Below are 12007 nucleotides of genomic sequence, written 5' to 3' on the forward strand. Positions count from 1 at the left end.
GTAATGGGGGAAACTCTCAGAAATCAGGAAGTAAAGCTCAGTAGCAGCTGGCCTGAGACAGAGCTGAAGTGAAATGGGCACGGACTCTTTTCCCCTTCTGTCCTAGCCTTTCTTAACAGGGCAGTAAAGGAACATAGTGGGCTTCCCAGGTGACACCAGTGGTAAAGAACCTGCCAGTCAATGCAGGAGATGTAAGAGATGCGAGTTCAAGCCTTGGGTCAGGGAGATCCCCTGGAGGAGGACATGGCAACCCGCTCCAGTATCCTTGCCTGGAGAATCCCACGGACAGAGGAGCCTGGAGGGCTACAGGGTCACAAAGAGTCAGACACGGCTGAAGCAACTTAGCATGCATGCACAAAGGCAAACAGCAGGCACTCAATAATCTGTCAGATGAATGAAAACAATCCACAAACCACCCAGAAAATTCTTCTCTTCTATAACTGTGTATATTAAACTTTCAACATTATCATTTTAAGCAAATAGCACAGGCTGGGAAAAATACTTTGCCTAGAAACAAAATACTACACATGAATATTCACACTCACAGTATATTAAAAGTGAAAGTAGGCCCCTTGGTGAGAAAAAAAATCACAACTGTTAATAAAAGATGACACTCTCTTGACTATATCAAATGTCAAATGTACATTACCAGTTATCACCTGCGTTCCGCAGAGGCAAATGGCAAGACGCCTAATATTAATGGACGCACACACATACACAACCTTCCCAGATGGTGCTAGTGGTAAAGAATCCGCATGCCAGTGCAGGAGATGCAAGAGATGAAAATTCAATCCCTGGGTTGGAAAGATCCTCTGGTGGAGGAAATGGCAACCCACTCCAGTATTGCCTGGGAAATCCCAGGGTCAGAAGAGCCTGACAGGCTATAGTCCATAGGGTTGCAAAGAGTCAGACACAACTGAGCACAGTGCACACGCACGCGCGCGCACACACACACACACACACAAAGCAAGCAAGCATACACAAACACAAAGGATTCAAATTATGACAGCTGGGAAAAAAAGAACCTTGGGGGTTCCCTTAGTCACACTTATTACGGGTGTTGTAATTCAAGGGACAGCACTCCCCAAAGCTCAGTATATTGAAGTGATTTATGGTCCAAAGCTATAAATTTAAGGCCCAATACCACCACCTGAGGTAGATCACTTAAACTCACTGAGTCTTCAATTTTTTTTATTCATAAGGTGGAGACAATAGTTACTTGCCCTGCTAATCCACAGCCTTGTAGGAGATTTTAAAACAACCTTGTACATAGGGAATTAACACCATCAACACTGTAGATAGGGAATTAACACACACAAAAAAGCACTACCTGATAACAAGGGGCTACTCTTACTCAATATATGCTTGGTACTATTCAATCTGCAAACCACACAAGTAACAGTTTATCAAACTCTAAGGCCATGGTCGTGTGTGCTCACAGAATTCTCACTTTATGAATAATTACATCTTCAGACCCTGATGAAATTTGGGCTATCTAAAAAGGAAGAAAAAAAGAAAGAAAGAAGAATAAAAAGAAACTCTTGTGTCCCCTGAACAAAACAGTTATGCTGTAATTAAGAGCAAAGTAGGGCAACAGAGAACTTGTTTCCATTTGGTGTACAGAACCCACACTAGGAAGGACTAGATGTTACAGAGGTAATAAATGGCACCACATGTACCACCTATGCCTGGCAATTTATGTTGTACACAGCAACATAAATTTGTTGACCTTAATCAAAGATCAGTGTTATGCCTAAAGCATTTCAAAACTGGGAGTCTTTCCCCCTCCTAGAACAACAAAAAATAATATATGCTTGTGGACCTACTCCCTCATGAACCACAGAAGGGGAAATGACCAGCTGGTAAACTGGGCTCAATTCCATCATTTTAGTCATAAAAGCAAGTAGGGAAGGAAGGCGGTACTGACATCTAGTATACGCCCAGCACTATGTTGGCTGCAGAGGATTCAGATACCAAAGGTGCAACTGATACCCTCTGAACTGTAATCCAAGTACAATGGCACCATGCCACTGTCGAAATGGGCACTGTGATGGGAGACAACAGAATTCCTGCTAAGAAAAACTAGAACTTCTCTCATTCCACTGGTTCTTCCATCAAAAGGAATTCCTTTCCTGTTAGTGTTTCTCAGTCTAGTTACACAGTGGACTCACCTAGAGAATTTTTTATTTTTACAACATCAATTTTCAGGCCCCATGTTAGAGCAACGATTTACCTGTAATTGTGGCCCAGGCACTGGAGTTTTTTAAAAAGCGCCCCCAAGTGATTCTTGTGATCCTAGAGTTCGTTGAAAAGTGAAAGTCGCTCAGTCATGTCTGATTCTTTGCCACCCCATCGACTATACAGTCCATGGAATTCTCCAGGCCTGTATACTGGAGTGGGTAGCCTTTCCCTTCTTCACGGGATCTTCCCAACCCAGGGATCGAACCCAGGTCTCCTGCATTGCAGGCAGATTCTTTACGAGCTGAACCATAACGGAAGCCCAAGAATACTGGAGTGGGTAGCCTATCCCTTCTCCAGTGGATCTTTCCAACGTAGGAATCAGACTGGGGTCTCCTGCATTGCAGGCAGATTCTTTACCAATTGAGCTATCAGGGAATGGGAACCACTAATTCAGATCCTTCTGTTTCAGGAAAGTTTCCTTTATAATGACAGATGGCAGTAATCCATTTAGCATTAGAGGTCTAAAACTGTTCAAGGACACTTGGCCTCATTCATATGGATAACAAAAACTAGTATTAAAAAAGATAACTGCCTAAAACCTAAAGAAAGCTCTATTTACTGGGTAAGAAATTTCTCCCTTGAGTATCCCAGGAAACTGTGTGTCAGTAAACATATTTCCTGCATTTAAGTTACTATCCACACAAAATCATCAGTGAAAATGAGGCACCCAGGATGTAGCAAAAGTATTTTCTGCTTATTGTTTAACCTCACCAACCTTTTATTAAGTTAGTCATTAAAACTCTTATTTCACAATCTCCAAAATAGATGCAGCTTTCAATTGCCTTTCAAACTAGACCAAAAATACACAGATACAGAAGCAGGTGCAAAGCTCAATTTCACCAGTAACTACCCCACACTTACAAACCAGAGTGAGAACTATGGCCACCGAAAGTATCAATCCTTATCTGACTGTTCTCTTTTGTGGCCTCACCAAGACCAAAGGAAAGGTGAAGCTGTTCACAGAAGAAACAGAGACACTGAAATGGCTGGTCCAGCAAGGTGGGTTCTCAGAACTAAGGAATTATGGGACTAGTGGAAAGAGCAGAAACAGCAGCCCAACCAAGAAAAGGAGAAAATTAGCTGATCTCTGATCCTACAGAATTTATACTTCTGCCACAAACAGGACCAATTTCCACAAATGATAATAATGACAACTAATGATCTGTCATAATTATTAGTGACTGATGTATTGAGAATGTATATTTAGGGATGAAGCTAAGCACTAAATCCTCACAGTATCTCTGAGGTATTAGCTCTAGTTTACAGCTGAAGAGAAAGAGGCAAAGGCAAGTAGATCTGGGTCAAAATCACACAGCCTGGATTTGAAGTCAGCACGATCTCTTCAGAATATTACTTCAGAATCATGTCTCAATTACTCTGAAAGTACCTAACAAAACCACCTCAATATCTGTAACACCCATTTCTCTTTGGCAGTAATCCATTTATCATCAGAGGTCTAAAGAACACTTGACCTCATTCATATGGATCACAAAAATTAGTATTAAGAAAAGATAACTGTTCATACAAAACACAGTTTTCCCTGTATCAACAAGACTTTCCTGCCTTTGTTCCACCTAACAATCATAAACGTCTTCAATATTTAACAAGCACTTCGCTTTACATGCACATAAAAACCGATGTCATGACATCATGTGGCATGAGCTGAAGTGATTCCCCAACGTAACAAAACCTGGATCACTTGGCCTAGCACTGCAGTGTTAGTTTGATGTGTTAGTTTCCCCTAATAAAAACAGCAGTCAACAGTTAAGCACACAAGTCAGTAAACTGCGAAGACTTGTATTAACAGCAGGGGTAATTTACTAATTTGCTGATGGACCAGGCTGATGGACTTTAGCTGCTGTGGGACATATGTTTAGGCGTCTTTTCATCACTGTTGCTGACGTACACTTCAACAAGCAGCCTCCTTTCAAGGGCTCCTTATCTAAACAAATTCCCCCCGTGTCTCCACAAGAACCTGCAGAGTGGAGTTCAAACTTAATGAGGCATGCAGCCTCATCCCACTGCTAAGCCAACTACCGTTCTGCACAATCGAATTTCCAGATGTAACCTGATACCCAAAAGGATCTCCCCTCAGCTTCTACTCAGGAGTGGGGAGCAAGGCAGCTGGAGCAGCACACCCCACCTGAGAAGGTATGAGAAAAGGCAGAGGAGAAGAAAGTAAGTTGCTGAAAAAGAGATTCAGGTATGGAGATAAAATGACTTACATGGTTTTATCTCCTAACATTGATAGTAAATACCAATATGCATACTAGGAGATGGAGATAAAAACAAATTCCCTGAATTAAACAACTCAAGGTCCCTAGTTTATTTAGTTGTAATCTTTTCTCTCCTCTTCTCCCTAGCACTTCATTTTGGACTCATTTTTGTCCTTTGCAGAATATGAGGACCTTTGCCGTAAGTAAGCCAAAGAAACAAGCAAGACGTTGAAAACCTCCATGTCCTAAAATTGCAACCTTCACAGCAAAGCACAAGAGTGGGAGCCATATGTACATTCTTCTGTTTTTGCTTTTTTTATATGTATGTTCTGATGGGACCAGGATTCAAAGAGCTGCCCAGGCCAATGTTGGGTCAAAGAACCCATTATCAACTCTGATTTCTAGACCACTGGTCAACAAAGAAAACAAAACAGCCCTTGGGTCTACCTTTGGGTGGGGCAAGATGCTATCTGTCCCCTGCTGAAGCTTCCAAATACATTTTCATAGAAGAAACTTTAAAGTCCTATGCTGTTGTTTCCCTTTCTCTTAACATCTCCTCCCAGCAGATTTCTGACAAGATAACCACTGCCCAATTCTAAACAACATGCATCATTCTATTTGCCAAAGTTTAGCACCTAGACCAGAAGGGTACAGGCTTTTCAGGCAAACAGATCTGAGTCATCTAGAATTTGCCACTTCTCAGCTACACAGCCTTCGGACCTTCTGCAAAACAATTGATTTCCATATCATTAAAGGGGTGATCACAGTTAAGATATACAAGTGACAGTTTGTAAGGAGTTTATTAAACTACCCGTGGAAGACACTAGTGGCTAGTCCATTGTTTCTTTTCCATTTTCAACCACCGTGACCCCTTATTGCTGCTCACACCACCACTTTTCTAGAGCTGCACTAGTTCAAACCCTGGTCAATCTCTCACTTTTATAGCTGGAATAGCCTTCAAACCTATCTACTTCCCTCTAGTCACTGACAGCCCTCTAATTAGAATCATGAAATGTGTAGTAACTCTCATCTTGCCATAACATTCAGTGGCTCCTTTCTGCCTTTAAAAACAGAAACTTACTAGGCTTTAGTTTTTATTTTCTCATACCCCAACTTCTCTGGATCCACCTGCACCCCTACGTTAGATCTCAGCTCCCTCTTTCCAGTACACACAAAGCACTTTACCTATGCAGGCATCTCATCCCTTTAAAACACAGTTACCCCTGTTCTTCACCAGTACCACAGGCCTCCCACTTTTAAAACAGTGGCTTTAGGTAAATCTGGGCTTTCCGGCTGGCTCAGACGGTAAAGAATCTGCCGGCACTGCAGGAGACCGGGTTCGATCCCTGGGTTGGGAAGATCCCCTGGAGAAGGGAATGGCTACCCACTCCAGTATTCTTGCCTGGAGAATTTCACAGACAGAGGAGCCTGGTGGGCTACAGTCCATGGGGTCTCAAAGAGTTGGACAGGACTGAAAAACTAACAGAGATAAATATCCTCTTCCTGAGATCCTCACTTCATGAAGCCTCTCCAGGTACAAGATCCCTGGTCCCAATTAACTGCACCCCTGCCAGAGGTGAGAAAAAGAGATGAACCCACATTAGAATTCAACCTGTGAGGAACATTTTTTTCTTCTTCACAAAACTAAGTTCTGTACTTGACATTTATTTTTCTTGGCTCAAGTTTTGAGAGTCCACATTCTCCCTACAATGAACTGTGCTCTTTGAAGGAACAGAGCCCTCACCATCACACGTGCACTCATTCACGCTCCTCTCCTATTCATTCCTCAAAACTTGCCTCCACATCCCCCTCACCTAGGAAATACTGCCTTGATGATCCATAGCCCCCTTCCTTCTCTGACCCCTTTCACACCTAATGCACAGTTCAGGTTAGCATCCCATTCTAGAGTATCTTATTCTCTCCTTTTCTGAACTCTACAAGCAAGCAACCCTTAATTCCACGTGCCTTACTACTTTATTCCCCTAGAAGTGCTCAACCCAATGCATAGGTTCTCGGACTTTAGCACAAATCTGAATCATCTGCAAGTGTTAATCTTTCAGTCATGTCTGACATTTTGCGATCCCAGGCACTGTAGCCCACCAGGTTCCTCTGTCCATGAAACTCTTCAGGCAAGAATACTGGAGTGTGTTGCCATTCCCTTCTCCAGGGGATCTTCCCAAGCCAGGGATCAAACTTGGGTCTCCCACATTGCAGGCAGATTTTTTACTGTCTGAGCCACCAGGGGAGCAACTGAATCATCTGCAAGGGTTTGTAAAAGAGATGGCTGGCTCCACCCTCCAGGGTCTCTAATTCTTCTGGTGATCACAGGGTGGTCACTGTGAATCTGCAGTTTCCAGAAGAGGATGCTGCTGCTGGTCTGAGGACCACACTTGTAGAAACACTGACCTAAATTCTTTCCAAGTGGACAAAATGCACCTTTGGAGCCGAGAACTCATACTTCTTTTATGTTTCACAAAGCTGGGCACAGAGTAGGTGAGTAATAAATATCTCAATCGACTGACTGACTGCCTTTGTATGTCATCTCTCCTGCCATGTGGTAAGGTTTCTCCTCCTTCCTCCCATTTGATCCATTGCAGAGTGCTACTGCAGAAGCAGCTCTGTATCAATCCTGTGCTTATATTACTTTCCAAGCAGTACCATCTGATTGGAGCAGGGCAGAGGAAAAGCACACCTCATAAACTCCATGAAATGCAGCAGCAATTAGCCTCGTGGGACAAGAAACTAAGTCTTAGGGAGAACAGTCTCCTTTGAAAAATACAGGTCCTATATACCTCAAGATTGGCTCATACTTTAGTCACGATAAAGCTAGTTCAGTTATAATAAAACTGTCTGAAGATGCCAATTTCTGGGAAACTTCCCCCTTACGCCTGCTACCCACTGTGTGCACCATGAACCAGGCAACTAATAGCTTACACAAGCAGCCCAGCATATCTGTCAGTTCACAGGAATCCAGCTTTTTCCTTTAGGAACAATTAAGCCACAGCATCAGGGGGAAGATACAAATTGACAGAGTGCCTAGAATTTCCTGAAGAAACATTTAAAGAACCGCTGAAGATGGAAGGCAGTCTGCTGTGTCTCTGCAGCACTTAATCATGCCTTCTTATTACAGTCAGGGCAACTGAACTTGGAGAGCACTTCTCTGGCTCATCTCCCCACGTCAGCTGTGGAAAGGGGAGGAAAGGGTGAGAAGGCGGCAACAGCACCAAGGAAAGTTTCCTTGATTTGGATCAAATTTTTTATTTCTACTTAAAAAGGAAAACCCATCATTATTACTTGGATTTATTTGATGTGGTGCCTTAGTCCTTTCCTTTCAAAAGTCATTTCTATTAAAAGTGCCCTTGCTGGGTCCCCTGTACCATTTTTCCTTAGAATCAAGCTCTGGGCTTCTGTCCTTGGAAAGATCTGCCCCTGCTGGCAGATCTGTTGTTCCCCCCCCAAAAAAAACAAAAAACCAAGGAGAGGGACACGTTTCCCCTACTCAGCAAAATTCACAATCTCCTTACCAAACACAATCAAATCTTACAAGGCACTGAAGTGATAACCCCCAAGCAGAGAGCCCATGAGACGATAAATATCTTATAAACACAAAGGTCACAGGCCCAGGTGTTTACGAGCCCCGAAGATGTTTATGGCTATCCACTCGGCTAGAAATCTGCTTTCAACCTGACCCTCTCTTCTTTATTGCCAGCTACATTATTATTATTCTCCAATTATTTTGGGAAGATCCAAAGCAAAGAGGACTATAAAGAAGCTTTATGAGACTGTTGAGCCAAATCAGCATGCCAGAAACAAATCAATGCTTCGGAGAGTTCTGAATACAATTATAGGCAAACAATAGTCCAATGTGTCTGGTAATCTCCCTCCAAACCATTATTGCATAGATTAAAAGATTACAGATATCCCTCTTTGCTTCTCAATATTAATAATGATATAAAGCACATTTAATAAACCCAAACTGCCACAGCCCTAAGTTGGATTATGGGTCTGGTTCTTCATAAACTGACATGTACATGCAGACTCAGTTTAATAATATACAATCTCGGGTCAATCAAAATCTACCCTCGCCAGCCTTCTATTTATTATCACTTTTGCCACAACCCGAACCCAATCAGATACTGTCCTAAAACTCTCTTGGCTGGCAGCTGCACAAAAATCTGCACAGCGTCAGCATAACAAGTGACAGGCCTCCCCATCAATTACAACTCTGAGGGAAAGACAGCTTCGGCGGGGACATAACCCCACAGTCACACACCACCTTCGCTTCTGACGGACCATCAGATCAGAAAGGGAGCTGTCATCAATGGAGAAAAGGAACCCGGCTCCTCATTAGCCAGGGTTTTCTTTTTGTTTCTGTTCCTTTTTTTTTTTTTTTCAACATACATCAAGGAATAATCATGGGCCAACTCAACTCTGACAGCTCCTTATGTAAATGGCATTTAAATGCAGGCAAACAGCTCACAAACAAAGAGGCTACAGCTAGGCTGGTGCTCACAGACCCACTCAGACTAGTGTCCATGCTGTGGGTCTCTCTGGGTTTTAATCTTCTGCCAAATGACCAGAAGCATCACCATGAACACAAAGATGTTATTATGGGGCTTTGCAGAGGGTGGAGACAGGCTGTGTGCATCCTGTTGGGGTCCAGAGGCAGGTTTTCCTGCAGCAATGGAGTGGAACTACCTCTGGGACCACCCACATCCCAAGGCAGGACTCACCCCTTCCACTGAAGGCAGCCTGTGGCTTTAATATCATAACACCACTTCTTACCAGGCTCTCCATCCTTTAGCGGCTCTTAATCCAAATTCTAAGTTCTCTCAGCTGTGACTCAAGGCCCACTTTCCCCACAAAGTCCACCTCCCTCACCAACCCACAAGAACTTACTCACATCTGATTTCCTGTGGCGCTCACACGGAACACTGCACACCAGAGTGCTGGAATAGACTGTCCTCAACAGTCCTCCAATTGTTAAGTACGGGTCTTGTTTCTCCAGATGACTGTTTAGCCAGACATATTCTATTTCTCCTCCTTCTCATGCAAAGCACCCATAAGACCTGGTACACTAAATACAGCCTTCAGTAAGAAACAAGTAAGACAGGGATGTTACCAATGGTGGGCGTGGGGGTGGAAGCTATAAGGATGAGCTGCTAGAGAGCTGGGTTCTTGGCAATAAAAGCATAAACGTTCCTTCCTCTAAGCTTCCCCAGCACTCTGCCCATATTTTAGTTATCAACTTACCATACAAGCTGGTTCTGTGTTTTTATATTTGCTTCTCACATCAGAACTAGTGACTCTCAGTAACATAGTTGCATCCTAGTCGTCTCTCCAGTGACTGATCGTAATGGGCCTCTGATGACAGTGGTGATGGTGGTGGTGATAGTGGTGATGATGAAACAGCAAACATCCAGTGAGTACTTGCTATTTAGAAACACTTCATGAAAGCCTGTTTTAAGTACTTCAAAATACCCTTACCAGATAGAGTCTATCACTGTTACTCATCATTTTATCAAGGAACTGAAGGTCCAAGGGGAAGTTCCCCGAGGTCACAAAGCTGTCCGGCTTCAAAGTCCGTGCGAACCAAACACGTCCTGCATCAATGAGTGAGTGAGTGACATAGTCTGAGCAGGAAGGTAACTGCAGTATACAGAAGCAGTGGATTTGGGAACAGATAACCCAACTAGAATCTTGGCTCTGTCACTGGATAAGAGACCGGGGCTGATTTATAACTTCTCTGGCCCTCGACAAAACCTATCTTATAATTCTTATGGGAAGAGGATATATTAGTGAAAGCTCTTGGTAAATTATAATGCACTCTACAGTTATTGGTCAACTGGCTCAAAAGTGAGCCCTTTATAATAATCCTCAACTACTGCCAGGGGACTTCTGATACCAGACAGGATGGAGCAAGAAGGCACAGTTGACAGCAGCTGGGAATGCAACAACATGGAGAAAGTCACTTCTGTGAAGCCAGCCTTCATTTATAGCACTCAACCAATGTCACTCCACATAAATTTCAGTTCCACCCTACCCCAAATTCTGATCTCAACCAGAATAAATGAATTTAACACAAAAAGCAAAGTACAAAGCCCAAAGTGACTTAATCTGCTAATATTCTTCTAATCTGCCTCGGGAAGACAGAATGTGATTGGATATGTTCATTTCCAAGAGCTGATGAAATGACCTCAATTTCACTGAAAAGAGTGGAAATTAAATAAACTAATGGATAGTAAAGTACCCAGCACCATGCCTGAGAAACATGGATGACCAAAAAGTGTTTCCTTCCTCCCTTTTAGAGATCACCAGGAAATAAATGCCTTCAGATGTCAGAAATCTTTGCTTCTATGTTAATTGCCTCCCAAGGAGAAAGCTTGTGCCCACAGTCAAGTTTCTATCCTCAGAAACTGATGTCCCAAACCGAGACATCACTTCTATCCTCTGTAGTACTCAGATTTCAGAGGCAAAAGGCCTGATCTGTCTTCCCACGAGAAGACTGTGCAGCAGATAGCATGACCTCTCTTGACTAAACTCAGACTGACAGTCACCCAAGTCCAAACACAAATTACTGTCTTCAACACTAAGTCCTTGACTGATGGGGGCCTCATGGGGGCCTCTTAGAGTGTGAGAAATAGTTAGGGAAGGCTCTGTTGTCTCTCAACATCTATATGTAGAACATATGCACTGCTGAAATGTGCAGTTCATTATCCTAAGCCTCATTTAAGCATTAAAAGAAACAAACAAAAAAAGATCAGAAAGCAGTATGTAAAAGATGCAAAACAGCAGAGCATTTATTAGAGTACTAAAATCTACTTGTCCTGATCTTGTTTACTTACAATAAAAAGATCTATCATCCCAGAGATGACTTTCAGATTGGTACTTCAACTTGATCCTTTCAACATGACAACTCTGTCCCTTATCAAACTTCCTGATAAGGATGTACTGTCAAGTCCATAGGGGAAAAAAAAAAAAAAACTTCCCAATTTCAATAAAAAGAGGTAAGTCAGACTGCACGCAAGATGCACAGTAAGGGAAACAGACCCATTCCCTTTCAGAAAACATATCCATTTTCTAGTTGAAGGCAATCAGCTACACAGATGGGCTATGGAAGTCCTTTGATGCCTTATCTCATTTTGGCATATTATCTGAAGATTCTACGAGATGGTAGCTTAAAACCATTATCAGAAGACTAGCTGTAAATGTTTATATAGCAAAGCCAGGGTAATTTGCAACTGAGGTATCACCATTTAAAAAAATAAATTTTAACTGAAAAATAATGGGCTGCTCTCTCTGTCTCTAAAAGAGGGGTTAGTTCCATAAAAGAATGCCTATTATTCCTGAAGAAAGGAACCGCTGCTGCTGTTCATTCAGATGCCATGAATGCTTTTCCTGTTGGCCACAACACTCTCAAGGGCAGCGCATTCTTGGCAAACCCCCCCTCATAAAGAGGGCGGCCCCTTCTCTGCAAGGACCAGCCCCCAGCCATCTCCAGAGTGTGTGCCCCACTCCCCCCACGCCGCTGGGCACACACTGCACATACA

The 12007-nt window shown here is 42.9% G+C and overlaps 1 protein-coding gene across 2 annotated transcripts in view; it reads right to left on the reverse strand.

Moving 5' to 3' along the window:
- The window catches only part of AUTS2 (activator of transcription and developmental regulator AUTS2), a 1208818-nt gene that overhangs the window by 989304 nt on the left and 207507 nt on the right, over window positions 1-12007 (reverse strand). The gene's annotated exons all lie outside the window — the stretch shown is intronic.

The sequence above is a fragment of the Bubalus kerabau genome, chromosome 23 (assembly GCF_029407905.1).
Source record: "Bubalus kerabau isolate K-KA32 ecotype Philippines breed swamp buffalo chromosome 23, PCC_UOA_SB_1v2, whole genome shotgun sequence".
In the NCBI taxonomy this organism is placed as follows: Eukaryota; Metazoa; Chordata; class Mammalia; order Artiodactyla; family Bovidae; genus Bubalus; species Bubalus kerabau.